At 38.4% G+C, this 23,560-nt stretch overlaps 1 pseudogene; it reads left to right on the plus strand.

Annotated features, from left to right (window-relative positions):
• Nucleotides 1–11,989: 11,989 nt before the first annotated feature.
• LOC125962914 (uncharacterized) overlaps nt 11,990–23,560 on the plus strand; it is a 41,024-nt pseudogene continuing 29,453 nt past the window's right edge.

Genomic DNA, 23,560 nt, shown 5'->3' on the forward strand with positions numbered 1-23,560 from the left:
GTCCTTAAAGATGCATCATCATTTGTATGAGCTGCATAGTAATCCACTGATGAACGTACATTAATTTATTTGACCTACTCTCTAGTTTCTGTCCATATAAATATGGTGTGGTGCACAGGCTTGAAGTGCAATATTTGGACACATTTTTAGTCATTATTATAAAAGTCATTATTACTGCATGTTCAGTACCCAAAACAAAAGTAAATGTAGGAAAACTAGAACCTAGATTCCCACAGACCAGCAGGCAAGTACTGGGAATGTTTAATTATTTTTTGGTAGAATGGCTATTCATAAATAATTCAAAGTCCTTTTGTTTTATAAAAATGGAATTATTCATGCATACATATTATTTTGTAACCTGCTTATTGTGTCCAGAAAACACACTTTCCATGTCAATAAATACATTTCCACAAGGCCATTGTGTAACTACAAAATATTCCTTTTATGGAGGAAGCTTACATTTCTTTTTTTTTTTTAAATAAATTTATTTATTTTTGGCTGAGTTGGGTCTTCGCGCTACTGCGGGCAGGCTTTCTCTAGTTGCTGTGAGCGGGGGCTACTCTTCGTTGCGGAGCACAGGCTCTAGGTGTGAGGGCTTCAGTAGCTGTGGCATGTGGGCTCAGTTGTTGTGGCTCATCAGGCTCTAGAGCGCAGGCTCAGTAGTTCTGGCACATGGGCTTAGTTGCTCCATGGTATGTGGGATCTTCCTGGAGCAGGGATCAAACCTGTGTCCCCTGCATTGGCAGGCAGATTCTTAGCCACTGCACCACCAGGGAAGTCCAGGAAGCTTACCTTTTCAAACTGCTATATTGATCAACATTTATGTTGTTTCCAACTTTTCACTCTCTATAACACATCAATGTAAGACATATCCTTTTTACTAAAATTTGTTCATATCCTCGAATGTGAACTTGTTGTGGATAAATTCCCAGAAAAGGATATTCTGAATACAGGCCATACACATTTGTAATTCTTTGATAAGAATTTAGGAAAGTGGTTCTTCTGAAAGTTGCTGTTACAGCGATTTTGGTGGAATGGAATGGGATATTTAGTGGAATGGATGAACAAATGGACTGAACCAACACAGAAATAGAATGGAATGGTGTTTGGAGTGTTAAATAATAGAGAGTAGAAAATGGATTTGAAATGGAATGCAGAATATGATGAAATTGACACTGACTAGTGGAAATTAGAATAAAATGGAAAAAGAATATGGACTTGAACAGGATATGGAATGGAAAATTGAATGGAATATAATGGGAAAATGGAATGGAATGCAAAATGGCAATATCTAATGGCCTACGGAATAAAAGAAAAGTGTTATATGAGAAAAGGAATGAAATGGAGTATAGTGTGAAATAAAATATTAAAGAAAATAGAAGGAAATCAAAATAGGAACGACCATAGTATGGAGTACAATATGCAATGGCCTGAAATAAATGGACCATGAAATATGCACTATAGATTTAAAAGTACCATAAAAGAATGGAATGAAATTTGGAATAAAAAACAGAATCCAAGATTATGAAGGATGGAATAGGAATTGAATGCTAATGGAATATATAAAATCAAATACTGATGAAATGCAGGATGGACTTAAATGAAGAATGAATGAATAGAATGTGTTCTGGTCATCCACCATTCCATAATATAGTGTTGTGGAATAATGTCCATTTCATTATGCTCATGGATTTTGTAGAGCTAGAATTCAGATAGGTTAGAGCAGGAATGGCTTATCTCTCCTCCACGATGTCTGGAGCCTCAGGTGTGAAAACTTGAATGGCTGTGAGGTCATAAGGGAAGGACAACAATCATTTGGCCAGACTATCTGGGTAGATGGTGTCACTTCCTGGAATAGGGAAGGCTTGAATATTGGGGTCACAGTGGGAATCAGTGATCTGTTCTGACCATATTAGCCACTATGTGCTCTGTAGTTGTCCTAGTGATTTAGGGTTATGAACCCCAACTTATCTCATGGCCATTCTCTTAATTCTATAGGTCAACTTTCACCAGTTTCATAGATCCAGTTTTCCTCTTGAGTCATTTCAGTTTATTCTCTGAGATCTTTCCTTTCCTCCTCCTCCTTTCTAGAATCTCTGGGTCTTAGTCATGATCCTTGACTTAGTAATAACTAAAATGCCCCCATCCCTGCTTTCTTTAAAGGAGCTATCTATATAGATATAGAGATGTATATAGTTTTTCCCCACTTATTGATTTGCTCTTCTCTAAGATCTCAAACTTTATGCTAAGGAAGTCCCTCTGTTTAACTCTATTGGTGTGTCTTCAGTGCCCTCTCCTTTTTCTTTCCCTGTGCTCCTGTTTAAGAGATAGTGTTTATGTATGTTTGTGCTCATAGAAAAAGAATCTGGAAGGGTGAGTTTTGTTCTCTCGTACTTTATCTTCTGAATGTTTTCAATGAGCATACATTACTCTTGTACTCAGAAAAAATAGAGCTATTTGCATTTTTAAAACAATTTATAATGTTTGTTTAGATTTTAAGCTGTTGTAAAAACAAAAAAAGAGGCTATCTTATATACTACTGGATGGGGTTATAAATTCATAGCATCTTGCCGATGAAATGTCCATTTGACACTACAATTTCTCTTCTAGGCATTAACTCTAAAGAAATACTCATATATACTCACAATGTTATGTGTTCAAAGGTGATTATTATAGTGTCATTTATTTTAAATAACCTGAAATCCTATTTCCAATAGGATACTGGATGTCCATAAAATAAACCTATGCAGCATTTATAGGATTTTTTAAAAAAATTTTAATGCTGTGGGCTATGATATTTACACAAAAAACACATGATGTATTATATCTACTGATCTATGTTTACATCTGTATATTTATTTTTACATCTACCTAGCTTTCTACATATATTAGAATTTCATTCACCATAGTGCAACAGGGAGGGGGGCATTTTGCCCCCCAGGTGTGGAGATTTGGAAATGTCTGGAGACCAGCACAATTGGGGAGGGAGAGGTGCTACTGGCATCTAGTATGCAGAGGCTAGGGATGCTCTCAGTCCCTTCAATGTACAGGAGAGCCTCTGACAACATAGAATTATCTGACCCAAAATGCCAACAGTGTCCAGTTTGACAAACCCTGCAGTAGAGCATTTACATTATTCAAAAAAGTTTAAGACAAAATTTACGTCATGATCAATCCTACCAGTGATTGATCACTATTGCTAAGTTTGATATGTGTATGTATTAAATTTTCTATGATAATTTTGTGCTTTAATAAATAGCAAAAGGGTATTTTTTGAAATGAACTAATTTTTTTTATTTTAAAAATTTATTCTTCTTCAAGCTACAAATGTTTTTCACATATGAAACATACTAGTCATTGCTTAAGAAATTATATAACTTAAGAATTATAATTTCAACTCATTTACATGGAGGAATATTCCACAAAAAATCCATCATCATATATTTACTGATTCTCAACCTTCTAATCAAAGTATTAATATGTAAGTATTTATATATTTGGTTAAAATAAGGAAAAATTGTGGCATCATAATCATAATGCAATGTATTTGATATATAAAGGGCAGTGTGTTTGACTAACCAGCTCATAGTAACCTCATTACTACTCCAGTGACTGGTTTGTGAATGTATATTTCCCAGTTGTGGTTAATGAGATATAAATGTAAGTAGCTTTGGGGTCTTTGGGGAATGGTTTCTCAGCTTTTAAAAAATAGAAGAGATATAACAGATTGTTTACATAAAATAACTTAAAGAATGTATATATCAAATATTACAATTAATAAATGAATTTAGCATGATTGCTGGATATAAGGTCAATATTACAAAATTGAGTTGTATTTCTATATTTTAGCTTCAAAAATTATAAAGAAAAAAATTTTAATGCCATTCACTATAAATCAGAAAACATCAAATACCTAGGAACAAATCTAATAAAAGATATTCACAAGACCTCTGCCCAGAAATCTATATAACATTTCTGAGAGATATTAAAGAAGACCTAGATAAATTGGAGATATATCATGTTCATTGATTAGAAGACAACATTATGAAAATTAAATCAAAGAGAGATTTCTCATCAAAATGATTTATGGATTCAATCTAACTTCAGTTGAAATCCCAGCTGATTTTTTTGTAAATGGAAATTAGCCAGCTGATTCTAAAATATATGTGAATATCAAAGATCCAAGAACAGCCAAAGCCATCCAGAAGAAGAAATTTGAAGGAATTTCAAAGCTACATTGCAAGGGCAACTATAAAGCCATAATCATTAAGATAGTGTGATTAAAAAAAATGGTCATGAAGAACCTAGGGGCAAGATGGCAATAAAGACGCAGACCTACTAGAGAATGGACTTGAGGACACGAGGAGGGGGAAGGGTAAGCTGGGACAAAGTAAGAGAGTGGCATAGACATATATACACTACCAAATGTAAAATAGATAGCTAGTGGGAAGCAGCTGCATAGCACAGGGAGATCAGCTCAGTGCTTTGTGACCACCTAGAGGGGTGGGATAGGGAGGGTGGGAGGGAGGGAGATGCAAGAGGGAAGAGATATGGGGATATATGTATATGTATAACTGATTCACTTTGTTATAGAGCAGAAACTAACACACCATTGTAAAGCAATTATACTCCAATAAAGATGTTAAACAAAACAAAAGATAGTGTGATTTGTGTAAAAGAATAGACAAATAGACCAATGGAACAAAGAAAAGAGTCCACAAACAGACGCACACATATATGGCTATACACACATACACACACACACACACACACACACACACATATTTTCACCTGATTTACAACAAAGGTACCAATGCAGTGCTTGGGAGGAAGGACAGTCCTTTAAATAAGTGGAACTAGACTAATTGTATATCCATCCTTATGGAAAAAATAACTTTGGCTCCTAACTTACATCATACACAAAAATTAATTCCAGAAAATAAAGCTGGAAAATAATGTATAAGCATATTATCAACTGTACTTCAATAAAAGAAAGAAAGAAATGTATACATGTATAATGTATAAACATATCTTCATGACCTTGGAGTAGATGATGATATCTGAAACAGGACAGAAAAAGCACTGACAATAAAGGAAAACGTTGAAAAAATATATATCCACACACACATCCAAAAAATATCTTACGTACAGAATAAAATCAAGAAGAAAAAAAGCCAAAGCAATTGAACATTGGCGCAATATTTCAACAGGCACGTCACAATATGGGACATCCAACTGACCAATAAACAAAAATTGCCCAAACTCAGTCATGAGGGATATGCAAATTTAAATTACAATGAGGTATTAGTAAACATCTACCAGAATAGCCAAAATGACAACCAGTATCAAGAGGTGGAGAAAATAAAGAAGTGGAACTCTAACTGCTGGTGGGAGTATAAACTGGTACTACCACCTGGAAAACTGTTTGGCAGTATCAAAGCTGAATTTATGCCTTTTCTATAACCCAGCAACTCCATCTGTATTAGCTTTCTATTCCTGCATAACAAATTACCACAAACTTAGTGGCTTAAAACAATGTCCATTTATTAGCTCCCAGTTTTGTAGGTTCAGAAGTCCATGCATGGCATGGCTGGGTTCTCTGCTCAGTTGTCGCACAGGGTGATGTCAGCCTGAGAAATCATTCGGCCAGTGCTATGGACTGAATGTTTGTGTCTCTCCTAAAATCCACATGTTAAAACCCTAATCCCCAATGTGGAGGTGGAGCCTTTGGAAGGTAATTAGGTTTGGATGGGTCATGGCAGTGGAGCCCCATGATGGGACTGGTGCCCTTATACGGGGATGAAAAGAACAGAGCTCTCTCTGTGTGTGAAGATACAGTAAGGTGGCCATCTGCAAACCAGGAAGCAGGCCTTCACCAGACACCAAACCTTTGGCTCCTTGATATGGGACTTCCCAGCCTCTAGAACTGTGAGAAATAAATTTTTGTTGTTTAAGCTACTCAGTCTATAGTAATTTGTTACAGCAGCCCAAACTAATTAAGACAGCCAGGCTGTGTTTCTTTCTGAGTGCTCTTCAGAAGAATCCACTTCCAAGCTCATTCAAGTTATTGGCAGAATTTAGTTCCACTTTTAGCTCCTAGAGATTTCTAACAGTTTCTTGTAACATCAATCTCTCCATATAATTCTCTCACACTTGAATCTCTTAGAAAGCACACAGGCCAGTTTAAAGTCTCACCTGGTTGGGTCTGACTCACTCAGGATACCTCCTTATTTGAAAGTCCTGATTTGGGACCTCAATATATCTGCAAAATCTTTTCCCATATAACGTAACATAATCACAGAAGCAATATGGCATCATAATACCAGGCTCTTCTCACACTTAACGAGAGGAGTTTATACTAGGTCAATGGTCATTAGGAGTCATCTTAGAATTCTTCCCTCTGGCGCCAGGCAATCCAGTCCGTCCCACATAGAATAGTCATTCACCTCATCTCACAGTTTCCAAATTTCTCATGGTATCATAGCATCAGCTCAATTCCAAAAGCTCATCTAAATCTCATCAGCTCAAAGTCCAAAATCTTATCATCTCAACCATCTAAATCAAGCATGCATGAGGTTCCTTGGTATATAATCCATGCAGTACAACTCCTGGGGCACAATCCCTCTCCAACTGTGTACTGGTGATACTAAAGTGACAAACTATCTTCCCCTACACACAATAGTGGAACTGGCATAGGATAACAGCTATAAACATTATGGTTTAATATGGGGGGACATAGAAGGCAGAAAGCAGTCAGAATTCCAAAGCAGTCTGGAAATTCAGCTGATTTCTACTAACAGTCTGTCCAAGGCAATTAAGGAAGACAACTTAGTCTTTCTCTAGTATTTTGACATCAAAATTCTTTCAGTCTTCAGCCAATACTCAGTTCCAAAGCCACACCCACATTTTTAGGGGTTTGCAATGGCGGCACCCCACATCCAGGTGTCAAAACCTATATTAGTTTTCTATTGATATGGAACAAATGACCACACTCAGCAACTTAAAACAGCCCTCATTTATTAGCTCACAGTTGTGTAGGTCAGAAGTCTGTGCTCAGTGTGACCAGCTTCCCTGCTAGGGTCTAACAGGATGAGATGATGGTGGACTTGCTGTGTTCCTTTCCGGAGTCTCTGGGGAAGAGTCCCTTCCAAACTCTCCCATCTTGTTAGTTGAATTCAGTTCCCAGTTGCTGGAGGAATGAGGCCCCCATTTCATTGCTGTCTGTCAGCCTGGAGCAGCACTCATCTCCTAGAGGCTGCCTGCACTTCCTCACCCTGTGGCCCCCTCCAAATACTCTCTCATGCTTCAGATCTTTCAGCAAGGGCCAAGGCCCTTGTAAGTGCTCGCTGAATTAGGTCTGGCCCACCCCAAAAATCTCCCTGTCCTAAGATCGACTATCTGTGACCTGAATTACACCTGCAAAATCCTCCCCCCGCCATACAATTTAACACAATCATGGGAGTGATATCTTATTGATTATTTATTATATCCACAGGTTCCATCCACATTCAATGGGAGGAGATTATACAAAGTTAAGCATCATTGGGTATCATCATAGGATTCTGCCTACTGCACAAAGTATATATCAAACAGAAATGCATAAATATGTTCTCCAAAAGGCATGAACAAGATGTTCTTGGTAGCATTATTAGAAATAATGGAAACAGTGTGAATGTTTATCAACTGGAAACAGTGTGAATGTTTATCAACAGTTGAGTGAATAAATACAAGTGTGGTATCCATATAATGGAATACTACACAGCCATGAAATAATCAAATATCCCTACCTGCAACAAATATGGACAGATCCCAAAATCAGTGTATTGAGCAAAGGAAACCAGCATAAAAATGTACATGAGTGATAATTCTGTTTGTATAAAGTTTAAAAAACAAGCAAAATGAATATATAGTGACATAGGTCAGAAGAGTGGTTAACTTTCAGGTGTAATGACTACATAAGGTCATAATATAGGTTTCTGGGCACCAGTAATGTTCTATGTCTTAGTCTTCGTGGTTTTACATGCATGTGTTCACTTTGTAAAATGTCATCAAGTTGTTGCCCCTTATGATTTATGAACTGTTCTCTTTGTATGTTCTACTTCAATGAAAAAAGAAAGCTAACATAAAAGAAAAAACTTTATAAAAGGCAAGAAGAGTTGACAGAAATATACTTCAGAATCACACCCCTTATAGGCAATTTTAAAATGGAAAAATGGAAATGCTTTTAACCCTTCCAGACTTCAGACTATATTATAAAGCTATAGTAATCAAAATAGTGTGGTATTGGCACAAAAACAGACATATAGATCAATGTAACAGAATAGAGAACCCAGAAATAAACCCACACGCCCTACAGTAAATTAATCTATGACAAAGGAGACAAGAATATACAATGGAGAAAAGACAGTCTCTTCAACAAGTGGTGATGGAAAAGCTGGACAGCTACATATAAATCAATAAATTAATATACTCATACCATATACAAAAATGAACTCAAAATGGTTTAAAAGCCTAAATATAAGACATGACACCATAAAATTCCTAGAACAGAACATAGGCCAAACATTCTAAGCCATAAATCATAGCAATATTTTCTTAGGTCAGTCTCCCAAGGCAAAAGAAATAAGAGCAGAAAATAAAGAAATGAGACCTAATCAAACTTAAAAGCTTTTGCACAGCAATGGAAACCATCAACAAAACAAAATGATAACCTATGGAATGGGAGAAAATATTTGCAAGTGATGTTACCAACAAGAGGTTAATATCCAAAATATACGAACAGCTCATACAACTCAATATTGAAAAAACAAGCAACCCAATCAATCAAAAAATGAGCAGAAGACCTAAACAGACATTTCTCCAAAGACATATGGATAGCTAACAAGTACATGAAAAGATGCTCAACATAACTAATTATTAGAGAAATGCAAATCAAAACCACAATGAGGTATCACCTCACACCATTCAGAATGGCTATCATCAAAAAGTCTACAAATAGGGCTTCCCTGGTGGCACAGTGGTTGAGAGTCCGCCTGCCGATGCAGGGGATGTGGGTTCGTGCCCCGGTCCGGGAAGATCCCACATGCCACGGAGCGGCTGGGCCCGTAAGCCATGGCCGCTGAGCCTGCGCGTCCGGAGCCTGTGCTCCACAACGGGAGAGGCCGCAACAGGGAGAGGCCTGCGTACCGCAAAAAAAAAAAAAAAAAAAAAAAGTCTACAAGTAATAAATGCTGGAGAGGGTGTGGAGAAAAGGGAACCCTTATACACTGTTGGTGGGAATGTAAATTATTGCAGTCACTGTGGAAAATAGTATGGAGGTTCCTTGAAAAATTAAAAATAGAGCTACCATATGATCCATCAATCCCATTCCTGGGTAAATATCTGGAAAAAAAACCCCAGAAAACTCTAATTCAAACGATACATGCACCTCAATGTTCACAGCAGCACTATTTACAATAGCCAAGACAGAGAAACAACCCAAGTATCCATCAACAGACTACTGGCTTAGGAAGATGTGGTATACATATATACAGTGGACTATTACTCCAGCCATAAAAAATGAAATATTGCCATTTGCAGCAACACAGATAGACCTAGAGAATATTATACTTAGTGGAGTAAGCCAAACAGAGAATGACAAATAATATATGATATGAGTCATATGTGGAATCTAAAAAAATAATACAAATGAATCTATATACAAAACAGAAGCAGACTCACAGACATAGAAAATTATGGTTGCCAAAGGGGAAAAGGAGGGGGGAAGGGACAAATTAGGAGTATGGGATTAACAGATACAAACTACTGGGACTTCCCTGGTGGCACAGTGGATAATACTCCACGCTCTGAATACAGGCGGCCCGGGTTCAATCCCTGGTCAGGGAACTAGATCCCACATGCATGCCACTACTAAGAGTTTGTGTGCCACAACTAAGGAGCCCGCCTGCTGCAACTAAGGATCCTGACAGCCACAACTAAGGAGCCCTGGTCCCAAGAGTTTAGGATTTTAACATAACTCTGTCAGCAGAGTAAACAAGAACTAAGAAAAACCGCAAAATTTATCATTTGATTGAATTTATTGAATTCTTTGTTCAGTGCTTCAGATGAACATATGATCTTTCTCCTTTGACTTATTGATATAGATTATTAAAATTTTCAAATATTTCCTAATACTACACCATGCTTTTATGACTAGGAAACTACCAGATTGTGGTAGATTTTTATAAACTGTTGAATTTTATTCACTCAAGCTTTATTGATAAAAAAATGTAATTTATGTTCGTAAGTGAGATAGAGCCATATTTTTCTCTGTGTGGGTGGTATACCATCTCTTCCAGGTTTTAGAATCAGGGTTTAGACTCCCTTCATAATTTTGGAAGATTTCTATCTTTTCTTCTAGCTTCTAGATCACTTTTTAAAATTGTTTTAGGAATTTGTGATTCATTAAAAGAATGGGATGATTGTATTCAATTTTCCTTGTGCATTCAACAGTAATTTTGGTTCCCAATCCTAGTGGAAGAATAACACCGTTTTCTGATAAAGGTGTGGCTATTCAAAAGTGCATTCTAGGAAAGGGAGAGAGATACACTGTAAATAACATAGATGCTGATTACAGAGGGACTTGGGTGACTGTCCTAGTTCCACCACTTAGTGTATGACTTACCCCAAATTAATCTTAATCTTTCAACCCTGAGTTTCTTCATCTGGGAAATGGGAATATAGTCCCCTCTCTTGCAGTGTTTACCCCAAATTTAGCAAAGGGCAATTTTCATGTTATTACTCAAGTCAATTAATGTGCAAGACTGCTGGGATCAAGAGTAAAACGTGGTAATTTACAAAGTAACAATTAACATCAACAAGTAGGAGGTAATAACTGTTTTAGGAAATTGTATGTATTTCTGAGATTTTTTAAATCTTCTTGAAGTTATGCTTATTATTTCTATGTATTTTCCACATACAGATTATTTCTACATAAAATGCATCACCTATTTTTTAATTTTCTGAAAATAGCACACATGCATGCTCTTAAAAGTTAAATAGTAACACTAGCCTTTAATGAAATCAGAAATCATTTGATTCTAAATTCTCTTACACACACATAACCTACCCACTCCTGCTGCTCCGGCCCCCTGAGACAACTTTCATCTTTTCTGTTTCTCTGAAATTTACTATGATATTTCTAAATTATAGCCTTATAATGATTGTAGCATATTGCAAAAATGACCACAGGTGAGGACTTCTGGTTCTCGCTCCCTCGTGTAAAGAGGTTGGAAATCCTCATCCCCTTTCTTATAAGAAGAAGCTGGACAAACTGAATCAACATAAAAAAAATCATTGGCGAGCCGAGGTTGCAGAGCAAACCACCACCGCGAAAGACAGATTCAGAGTCACGATGGAGATCTGCTTACCTGGAGATGTCTCTAGAGCCATAAACATACAACACTTAAATGGTAAATTTGCTGAATTGCTTAAAGCTGAGCATGGAATAGTACGAGAGTAAGGGGGCCTCCACGTGTCTGTGAGCTTTACCTTCAGGAAAATTTCCCCTCGTCCAGGCAGTGTGAGGCGACGCTGTAAATCCCCGGGTCAGAGATGGACGCGTGGAAACTCTGCACCCTGCACCTGCTGCAGAAGCTGTGCAGCGCCGGGTGGGTGTGGGATAGGTAAATAATGATGTTCTCAGCGCCCAGGAGGAGCATGAAGCGTGAGAGCGGGAGGAGGGAGTATCTGTGCTGCTTCTTCCTGCACAACCTGCAGCTGCAAACCAGAGCTCACAGGTTTGCAGGGGCGAGGCTCAAATTTAACCGGGAAGCAGTGGCAGCCCGCGGTGTAGTTCACCAGGCCTGAGGACTCGAAGTGTCGAGCAAACTTGACCATATGCATGCAGCCGAGACCTCACAGTTTCCCCAAGGTCTCCCAGCGCTCTCGCTGCGCGCTCAGGTTTATCTTCTTTGAGAACACGGCGAGTTCCAGGGCGGCGCATGTGGCTATGGATCTTTTGGAGTCCGCTTCACTAGCCTGCCGACTTTTGTCAGTAATGTTCTTTGCCGCCGCCGGGCTCCTGACCTTAGACAAGACGGTGGCTGCACGCGCCCGGCACCAAGACCAAAGTGGCTGCGCTGGTGGGGGCAGTGAGGGTGAGGGTGAGGTTGGGGGGCGGGGATCAAGGGGATCAGGGATCCCTGGCTGCTCTTCGCTGTGCGATTGAGCCACAGTTCTCCTCCTTACCTTGCCTATGGCATCCTCAGCCATAAAAGCAAATCTGGCCAGGTCGTCACCCTGCAGTACAGGGTGGGGGGGTGTGCTCAGGTTCTAAGAACTTACCAGGTCGCCCCTTTGTCTGCACTACCAAGATTGACCACTTATTGGAAATGAGGCCAAGAGGCTCTTCACCCTGAACCTAAAACAACTTCACTGCTGTAACATTTTGGCCTGTATATTTTGCTGTATATTGTAGCCCTTTCTCCAAAGAGATTTTTTAGATCATCCATACACACCTGGAGATTGCCTGTATCCATGTTCATTCTGTTACATATCTGCCCTGCGACCATGGAAATGGTCCTGAAATTCTTGGCTCCCAGTTATCTCATATGAGAAAAGGGGAATAATATGCTATATTCTGAAGTGGTGGGTAGTAAAGTCAAAAATGTATTTGAAGTACTATTTAATACAGCAGAAGGGAAGTGGATTTATTATGACTATATTATTTCTAAATTCATTTTCCAATAATTTCCTAAGTTTTAAAACTTTTGTTGGATTTATTTTAGTTTCCTGCAATGCCAAGATTCAGGAAGTGTTCTGGATGCTGGATGCATAAAAGCCAACATAACTTGATCCTTTTTCTCCAGTCTAGTGTGGTAGGCAGACACACAGACAAATTACAAGAAAAGGCTTTACATGAGAATTATCAGTCTTTTAGAGGTATTGTGAGACTGCACAAGAGAGACACAAAGAAAAAGGTTGAAGACTGGAATGGACTGGAGATGGGTCACCAAAAAGGAAACAGGATTCCCAAGAGGAGCCATGAACTTGGGAGCAAAACAGAAGCAACTGTTGCTCCAACACCCACTACTATCATTGAGGTCAGTAGCCATCAGGTGTTCTCCAGACAGGTGGGGCAGGCAAAACTGCTATACTACTTTCAAGGGCTTTACAGGAGTAGCACCTGAACTCTACTCACTTTTATCAGACTAATTTCTCTCCAGATGAGTGTCTTAGTTATCATGTCCTTGATAACTTCATAACATTCACTGAGGACTGAGTTGGGCCTGATGGTCAAGAAAGGCTGTGGGATTCTAGCATAGTTTCCTATTGCTGTTGTAACAAATTGCCACAATCTTAGTGTCTTAAAATAACCCAAATTTATTATTTCACACTTATGGATCCACAGGGCTGAGTTCCTTTTGATGCTCTAGGGGAGAATCTGTTTCTTGCCTTTTGCAACTTCTAAAGACTGCTACCTCTTGCTGCATCTTCAAAGCCAATAGCATAGTCTCTCTCTCTCTCTCTCTCTCTCTCTCTCTCTCTCTCTCTCTCTCTCTCTTTCTCTCTCTCCCTCCCCCTCTCGCTCTCCCTCTCCCTCCCCCCTCCCCTTCCATTGTCACATCTTCTCTTCACTGACCCTTCTTTCTCCTTCTTATAAGGACCCTTGTGATTATACTGTGCCCACCTGGCTAACCCAGTATAATCTTCTCATGTCAAGATCATTAACTTAATCACATCTGCAAAGTCCCTTTTGCCATATAAGGTAACATCCACAGGTCTGGAATTAGGATGTGGCTACTTGGGGGAGGGGTATTTTTCAGTTTACCAGAATTTCCTTTCCCAGAGGCTAGGGAACCCCAGGCATTTTCACTCTCATATTTGCAAAAGGTACTCCAATTGTCTCAGTCAGACTGAGATCTGACTTCTGCCTGCCAAGACTTCCCACAGCTGAACACTGGCCCACGGGGACAGATGTGGCTTATGGGAATAGGGGAGGTTTACCCTGGTGTGACAAATAAGCTGGACAGTCTAGGTTGTACCTGAAAGTGGTGGGCTACTCTCATCCAGATATTTACAAATCCTGCCCCACCAAGAGGCAGAGTACAAAGGAGAAATATCCCAGGAAGACTGTCCCTCATGTGTGGGGAGTCCTGCTAACTCCGTTTTAGGGTGCCCCCTTCGCTTTATACCTCTTATTCATTTCAAGTCTAAGCTTAGACCTCATTTTCTCTAGGAAAACTTCCATGGTTCCTCAGCTGAATCTTGGATTGGTGCCCCACCTATTGTTTTCACAGCACCCTCTATGGTACACCTAATAGCTATTACTGATGATTAGCAATGCTGAGGATCTTTTCATGTGCCTGTTGGCTATCTGTATGTCTTCTTTGGAAGAATGTCTATTCAGGTCTTCTGTTCATTTTTCAATCAAATTGTTTGTTTTTTGATATAAAGTTGTATGAGCTGTTTATATACTTTGGACATTAACCCCTTATCAATCATACCATTTGCAAATATTTTCTCCCATTCATTAGGTTGTCTTTCCTTTTGTTGATGATTTCCTTTGCTGTGCAAAAGCTTTTAAGTTTAATTAGGTTCCATTTGTTTATTTTTGCTTTTGTTTCCTTTGCCTTAGGATACAGATCCAAAAAAAAAATTATGTCAAAGAGTGTTCTGCCTATGTTTTCCTCTAGGAAATTTATAGTTTCTGGTCTTACACTTAGGTCTTAATCCATTTTGAGTTTATTTTGTATATGGTGTGAGAAAATGTTCTAATTTCATTCTTTTACATGTAGCTGTCCAGTTTTCCCAGCACCAATTATTGAAGAGATTGTCTTTTCTCCATCGTATTGATATATTCTTGCCTCCTTTGTCATAGATTAATTGACCATTAAGTGTGTGGGTTGATTTCTGGGCTGTCTATTATGTTCTGTTGATCTATGGTTCTATTTTTGTGTCATTTTGAGAAGGATAGGTATTGACTCTTCTTTATGTATTTGGTAGACTTCCTCTGTGAAGCTGTCCAGTCCTGGACTTTTGTTTGCTGGGAGTATTTTTTTTTAAAGATTTATTATTTATTTATTTATTTATTTTTATTTATTTTTGTCTGCATCAGGTCTTTCGATGCGGTATGCAGGCTCTTCGTTGAGGCACACAGGCTTCTCTCTAGTTGTGGCGTGTGGGTTTTCTCTTCCCTAGTGGTGGTGTATGGGCTCCAGAGTGCGTGGGCTCTGTAGTTTGCGGCATGCAGGCTCTCTAGTTGAGGTGTGTGAGCTCAGTAGTTGTGGTGCACGGGCTTAGTTGCCCGAAGGCATGTGGGATCTTAGTTCCCTGACCAGGGATCAAACGCATCCCCTGCATTGTAAGGCGGATTCTTTACCACTGGACCACCAGGGAAGTCCCTCTGGGAGTATTTCTTTATTACTAATTCAATTTCACTCCTGGTGATTGGTCTGTTCAGACTGTCTATTTCTTCCTGATTTAGTCTTAGGAGATTGTGTGTTTCTAGAAATTTATCCATTTCTTCTAGGTTTTCCAAGTTGTTGGCCTGTAATTGTTCATAGTATTCTCTTATGATTTATTGTATCTGTGATATTGGGTTGTAATGTCTCCTTTTTCATTTCTTATTTTGTTTATTTGGGTCCTCAATCCTTTCTGCATGATGAGCCTGCCTAAAGTCTTATCAATTCTGTTTATCTTCTCAAGAAACTGGCTCTTGGTTTCATTGATCTTTTCTATTGTATTTTTTGGTCTCTGTTTTATTTATTTCCTCTATGATCTTTATTGTTTACTACCTTCTGCTGATTTGGGGCTTTGTTTGTTCTTCCTTTTTTAATTCCTTTAGATGGTAGGCTAGGTTATTTCATTTTTTTTTTTTGTTTCTTAAGGTAGGCCTTTATCACCATAAACTTCCCTCTTAGAACTGCTTTTGCTGTGTCCCATAAATTTTAGAAAGTTGTGTTTTTATTTTCATTTGTCTCGAGTATTTTCTGATTTCCTTTTTGATTTCTTCATTGACATATTTTTTTTATTTTTAAAAAATATTTATTTATTTGGCTGCACTGGGTCTTAGTTGCCGCATGCAGGCTCTTCATTGAGGCATGTGGGATCTTCATTGTGGCATGCAGGCTTTTAGTTGTGGCATGTGGGATCTAGTTCCCTGACCAGGGATTGAACCCAGGTCCCCTGCATTGGGAGCATTCAGTCTAAACCACAGGACCACCAGGGAAGTCCTGACCTACTGGTTTTTTAGTAGCATGTTGTTTAATCTCCATGTGTTTGTGTTTCTCCCATTTGTCTTCCTGTAATTGATTTCTATTTTCATACTGTGCAGTCAGAAAACATGTTTGATATAATTTCCGTCCTCTTAAATTTGTTGAGACTTGTTTTGTGGATAGAATGTGATCTATCCTGGAGAATGTTTCATGTGTACTTGAAAAGAATGTGTTTATGCTGTTTTTGGATAGAATGTCCTGTAGATATCTATTAAGTTCAACTGGTCTACTGTATCATCTAAGGCCACTCTTTCCTTATTGACATCTGTTTGATCAGTCCATTGATGTCCATAGGGGGTTAAAGTCCCCTACTATTATCGTATTGTTGCCAATTTCTCACTTTATGTCTGTTAATATTTGCTTTTTATAATATTTCCCAACTAGCTGTTGTTTATATGTGTCAGCATTGTGTTTTGTGCTTTACATACAGATCAACACTGTGGGGTTGGTTTTACCAAACCCATTTTGTCTTTTTAATTTTTTAATTGAAGTTTAGGTGACTAACAGTATTGCATTAGTTTCAGATTACAACATAGTGATTCAGGGGTTTTTTTGCAGATTATATTACATTATAAGTTATTATAAGACATTGAGTCTAATTCCCTGTGCTATACAGTAAATCCTTGTTGCTTATCTATTTTATGTATAGTAGTTTGTATCTGTTAATCCCATACTCCTAATTTGCCCCTCCCCCACTTTTGTAACCATAAGTTTATTTTCTATGTCTGTGAGTCTGTTTTGTATATAGAGTCATTAATATTATTTTGTAGATTCCACATATAAGCAAAATCCTATAGTATTTGTCTTTCTCTGTCTGAGTTACTTCACTAAGTATAATATTCTCTAGGTCCATCCATGTTACTGCAAATAGCAATATTTCATTCTTTTTTATGGTTGAGTAATATTCCATTATATATGTATACAACATCTTCTTAAGCCAATTGTCTGTTGATGGACACTTGGGCTGTTTCCATGTCTTGGCTATTATAAACAGTGCTGCTATGAACATTGGGGTGCATATATCTTTTCATATTAGAGTTTTCATTTTTTCTGGATATATACCCAGTTGTGGGATTACTGGATCATATGGTAGCTCTACTTTTAGTTTTTTGATAAACCTCCATACTGTTCTCCATAGTGGCTGTACCAATTTACTTTCCCATCAACAGTGTAGGAGAGTTCCCTTTTCTCCACATGCTCTCCAGCATTTGTTATTTGTAGACTTTTTGATGATAGCCATTCTGACTAGTGTGAGGAGATACCTCATTGTTGGGCTGTACCCCACAAGCCTACAGGGCCTGTGCTCACCCAGCTTTAAGACTGAAGAAAGAGCCTGGAGTCAGTAACAGAGACATCAGTGGTTTAACGGATAGGGGAGATTACACATCTGAAGCAAGGTCCTGGAGTCACACCGCACCATGTGGGGCTGATTGCAAGCAGGACATGGTGGCAGTCTTTGCTGGGGGAGGGGGTGGGGAAGGGGAGATTACCAGTTATAAGGGAATTGACATCAGGTGGGCTCATTAGTTACCAGGGAAACCAGTAGAGGGGGAGGGACATGCCCCTCACCACACCTTTGATAAGAACAATCACCAGCTGGAGCCTAGGGCAAGCATGTAGGAAGGTCAGTCATATGAGTAGGGTTTAGGTGAAGCAGGCACTGGTCGTGCAGGTGATATACAGAGAACAAGAGAACAGCCATCTTGAGTGGCCTGAACATGTACTCATTGTAGTTTTGATTTGCATTTCTCTAATAATTAGTGATGTTGAACATCTTTTCATGTGCCTTTTGGCCATTTATCTGTATGTCTTCTTTGGAAATATGTCTATTTAGATCTTCTGCCCATTTTTTTTTTAACATCTTTATTGGGGTATAATTGCTTTACAATGGTGTGTTAGTTTCTGCTTTATAACAAAGCAAATCAGTCATACATAAACATATGTTCCCATATGTCTTCCCTCTTGCGTCTCCCTCCCTCCCACCCTCCCTATCCCACCCCTCCAGGCTGTCACAAAGCACCGAGCCAATATCCCTGTGTCATGCGGCTGCTTCCCACTAGCTATCTACCTTACGTTTGTTAGTGTGTATATGCCCATGACTCTCTCTCGCCCTGTCACAGTTCACCCTTCCCCCTCCCCATAACCTCAAGTCCGTTCTCTAGGAGGTCTGCGTCTTTATTCCTGCTTTACCCCTAGGTTCTTCATGACATCTTCTGCCCATTTTTTGACTGGGTTGTTTGTATTTCCAATATTGAAGTTTATGAGTTGTTTGTATATTTTGGAAGTTTGTCCCTTGTCAGTTGCATCATTTGCACATATCCTCTCCCAGTGCATAGGTTGTCTTTTCATTTTGTTGATGGTTTCCTTGCTGTGGAAAAGCTTTTAACTTTAATTAGGTCCCATTTGTTTATTTTTGCTTTTATTTCTTTTGCCTTGGGAGACTGATTTAAAAAAATATTTCTATGATTTAAGTCAAAAAATGTTTTGCCTGTGTTCTCTTCTAGGAGTTTTATGGTGTCATGTCTTACAGTTAGGCCTTTAAACCATTTTGAGGGACTTCCCTAGAGGTCCAGTAGTTAGGACTCCACACTTTCACTGCAGGGGGCACGGTTCAATCCCTGGCTGGGGAACTAAGATCCCACATGCTGACATGCCATGCAGCAAGGCCAAAGAATTAAAAAAACAAAGAAAACCATTTTGACTTCATTTTTGTATATGGTGTAAAGTAGTATTCTAGTTTCATTGATTTATATGTAGCTATCCAGCTTTCCCAAGACCGCTTATTGAAGAGATCTTTTCTCCATTTTATATTCTTGCCTTCTTTGTCATAGATTAATTGACCATAGGTATGTGAGTTTATTTCTGGGTTCTCTATTCTGTTCCATTAATCTATATGTCTGTTTCTGTGCCAATACCATGCAGTTTTGATTGCTGTAGCTTTATAGCATTGTCTGAAGTCTGGAAGAGTCATACCTCCAAGTTTGTTCTTTCTTATCTGGATTGCTCTAGCAATTTTGGGTCTTTTGTGGTTCCATATACATTTTAGGAGTATTCTAGTTCTGCAAAAGATGTCATGGGGATTTTGATAGGGATTACATTAAATCTGTAGATTGCTTTGAGTAAATATTTGCTTAATATCTTTAGGTGATCCTGTATTAGGTGCATATATGTTAATAAATGTTATATCCTCTTCTTGTATTGGTCCTTTTATTATTACATAATGCCCTTTTTTGTCTTTTGTTATAAACTTTGTTTTAAAGTCTACTTTGTCTGATATGGGTATTGTTACCCCAGCTCTCTTGTCATTTCCATTTGCATGAAATATCTTTTTCCATCCCCTCACTTTCAGTCTGTGTGTGTCTTTAGTTCTGAAGTGAGTCTCTTGTGAGACCCATATAAGTAGGTCTTCTTTTTTATCCAATCAGCCACCCTATTTCTTTTGATTAAAACATTTAGTCTGTTGATGTTTAAAATGATTGCTAATAGGTATGTACTTATTGCCATTTTGTTACTTATTTTCTGGTTATTTTTGTAGTTCTTCTTAGTTCTTTTCTTGTTTTTGTTTCTTCCCTTCTGGTTTGATGATTTTCTTTAGTGGTATGCTTGTGTTTCTCTCTCTCCAGTTTTTGTCTATCTATTGTGGGATTTTGATCTGTGGTTACCATGGGGTTGATATATTTTGACCCATATCTATCTATATCTACTTGTTTTAAACTGATAGTCATTTAAGTTCAAACAAATTTTAAAAGATCTACATTTTTATTTCCCTCCCTGACGTTTAGTGTTTTTAATGTCATATTTTACTCATGTTTATCCATTAACTGTTTATTGTAATTATAGTTGATTTTACACTTTTTGTCTTTCAATCTTCATACTAGTTTATTTAAGTGGTTGATCCACAGCCTCAACTATATATTTTCCTTTAATGGTGGGATTTTTCCTTTCATACAAATACTTCTTGTTGAATCCTTTTCTTTTCTACTTATAGAAGACCCTTTAATATTTTTTTAGGGTTGGTTTAGTTTTGATGAACTTCTAGTGTTTGCTTGTCTGAGAAGTTCTTTATCTCTCCTAGTCTACATGATAATCTTGCTGGTTAGAGTATCCTAGGTTTTAGGGATTTTTTCCTTTCAGCACTTTAAATATATCATGTCACTCCCTTCTGCTACAAAGTTTCTGCAAAAAGAGCAGCTGATAGCCTTATGTGGATTCCCTTGTATATGACTTGCTGTTTTTCTCATGCTGCCTTTAGAATTATCTTTATCTGTAAATTTTCCCATTTTAATTATGATATGTCAGTGTGGGTCTCTTTGGGTTCATCTTTTTGGGGATTCTCTGTGCTTCTTGTACCTGGATATCTGTTTCCTTCTTCAGGTTCGGGAAATTTTCAGCCATAATTTCATCAAATACCTTTTCAACCCACTCTCTCTCTCTTCTCCTTCTGGTACCCCTATAATGTGGATGTTAGTACGCTTGCTGTTGTCCCAGAGGTCCCTTAACCTGTTCTCATTAAAAAATTTTTGCTGTTCTGATTGGATTATTTTCATTATTCTATCTTCCAAGTCACTTATGTGTTCTTCATATCACCTAGTCTGCTGTTAATTTCTTCTAGTGTGTTTTCATTTCAGTTTTTGTATTCTTCAGCTTTGACTGGTTCTTTTTATATTAAAATTTTTATATTAAATTCTCACTGTGTTCATCTGTTATTTTCCCTAGTTCAGTTAGCATTCTTATTACTAATTGAAATTTTTATCTGGTAAATTATTTTTCTGTTTCATTAGTTGTTTTTTCAGGTTTTTTTTCTTGTTCTTTCATTTGGAACAGATTCCTCTTTCTCCTCATTTTGCTTAACTTCCTCTGTCTCTATGAAATTAGGTGAAATGGTTACCTATCCCAGTCTTGAAAGTGTGTCCTTGTATGGAAGCATCCCTACACAGTCTACGTGTGCCCAGTGGCTTTGGTGGGAGAGCTGGATCTGAAGTGAGCACATGTTAAATCTTTCCCCAGGGTGTACTGGCAGCTACCTCCTTAATGGGAGGTCAGGCTGGAGATGGAGGGGCTAGAGCCAGAGCCAGGTGTGAGCTGGGCTTTTCCTATTTTCTCCCTATGCTCAGTGGCTATCTCCACCCTATCAGGGGTGGGGTAGTGTCTCAAGGTGCTGGAGTGGAAGTCCTGAGGATTGGGTCTGTGCTGGTTCCTTTTCCTCTAAGTGTGCACACTCCCCGCTCCCAGCATCAGCACTTATGCCCAAAAAGGGAGCAGTGCTGGAGCAAGAGGGGCCATAACGAGCACCTGGTGTGCTCCAGGCATGTGCTGGGGTGGTTCCCTCAAGCCAGTCAGAATTCCAGACCATTCCAATCTGTCAGCAAATGCCAGTAATGTCCATCCTCGCCCCTTTCAGATGAAGTGCTGGGTGCGAGCCAAGTCTGTGCTTCCCAAGTGTGCATTCTCCTTTGCAACAGCTGCCTTCCCCCTACTAGGGAGCTCCACTGGAACAAGAGGGGCCAGAGCAGGCATTTGACATTGATGGAAAACCAGCCAGAGTCCTGGGAAGTTTCATTCTGCTTCCTCTGCCTTGTTCCCAGGAGTATGTGTGCTCTTTATGAGCAGAGTCTCAGTTTCTTACAGCCATCCTTGTAGTCCCATTGGTTTTCAAACCAGCTTAAGGGACTCTTCTTCCTGGTGTTGGACCCCAGAGCTGGGGTGCCAAATATATAGCTTGAGCTGCTCACTCCCCAGGGAGGGTCACTGAGCCTGTGTGATCCCCCTCATCTTCAATAATTTTTTATATATGTATACATTGTGAAAAGATCACCACAATCAAACTAATTAACATATTCATCACCTCCCATAGTTACCTTTTTTGTGTTTGATAAGAACACTAGAGGTCTACTCCCTTAGGAAATTTCAAGTATGCATTATTATTAACTATAATTACCATGCTGTACATTAGATCACCAGAACTTATCCATTTTATGACTGAAAGTATGTACCCCTTGATCAGTATATCCCCTTTCCCCCCACCACCCAACCAACAAACTGATACTGTAAGTTCAACTATTTTTTTTTTGATTCCACATATAAGTGAGATCATTGGATATTTGTCTTTCTGTGTTTGACTTATTTCACTTAGGATAATGTTCTTCAGGATCATCTGTGTTGTCTCAAATGTCAGGATTTTCTTCTTTTTAAAGAATATAAAATACTCCAGTATATGTGTGTGTGTGTGTGTGTGTGTGTGTGTATGTGTGTGTGTGTGTGTATCAATCACATTTTTTTAGCCATTCGTCTATTGAGGGACACTTAGGTTGTTTCCATACTTTGGCTACTGTGAATAATGCTGCAGTTAAGATGGGAGTGTGGATATCTATTTGAGATATTTTATTTCCTTCAGATATATACTCAGAAGTGGGATTGGTGGATCATATAGTAGTTTTATTTTTAATTTTCAAGGACCCTCCATACTGTTTTCCATATGGCTGAACTTACATTCTGCCAGTCGTTCACAAGAGTTCACTTTTTTCCATATCCTCACCATCACTTATCTTTTGAGTTTTTGATAATAGCCATTCTAACAGTGTGAGGTGATATATCTGTGGTTTTGATTTGCATTTTCCTGGATATTAGTGATGCTGAGCACCTTTTCATGTACCTGTTGCCATTTATATGTATGTCTCCTTTGGAAAAATGTATATTCAATTCCTTTGCCCATTTTTAATTAGGTTGTTTTTTGTCTATTGAATTATATGAGTTCCTTATAAGTTTTGGATTTTAACCCCTTATCAGATATGGTTTGCAAATATTTTCTTCCATTCCATAAGTTGCCTTTTCATTTTTTTTGATTGAGTCTTTGCTGTTCAGAAACACTTTAATTTTATATAGTCCAACCTGTTTATTTTTGCTTTTGTTGCCTATGCTTTCAATGTTAAATCCAAAAATTCATTGCCAAGACCTGTATCAAAGAGCTTACGCTCTATGTAGGAATTTTATGTCTTCAGAGCTTACATTTAAGTCTTTAATCCATTTTGAGTTGACTTTTATGTATGGTATAAAATAAGCATCCAGTTTTATGTGGATATCCAATTTTCTAAGCACCATTTAATTGAAAAGACTATCCTTTCCCATTGAGTATCCTTGGCTCCTTTGTCAACTATTAGTTGACCATATATGCGTGGGGTTATTTTTAATCACTTTATTCTGTTCCATTGGACCATGTGTCTCTTTGTATGCCAGTAACATATGCGTTTGATGACTATAGCTTTGTTATTTAGTTTGAAGTCAGGAAGTATGATGCCTCCAACTTT

This window comes from Orcinus orca, chromosome X, assembly GCF_937001465.1.
Source record: "Orcinus orca chromosome X, mOrcOrc1.1, whole genome shotgun sequence".
NCBI lineage: Eukaryota > Metazoa > Chordata > Mammalia > Artiodactyla > Delphinidae > Orcinus > Orcinus orca.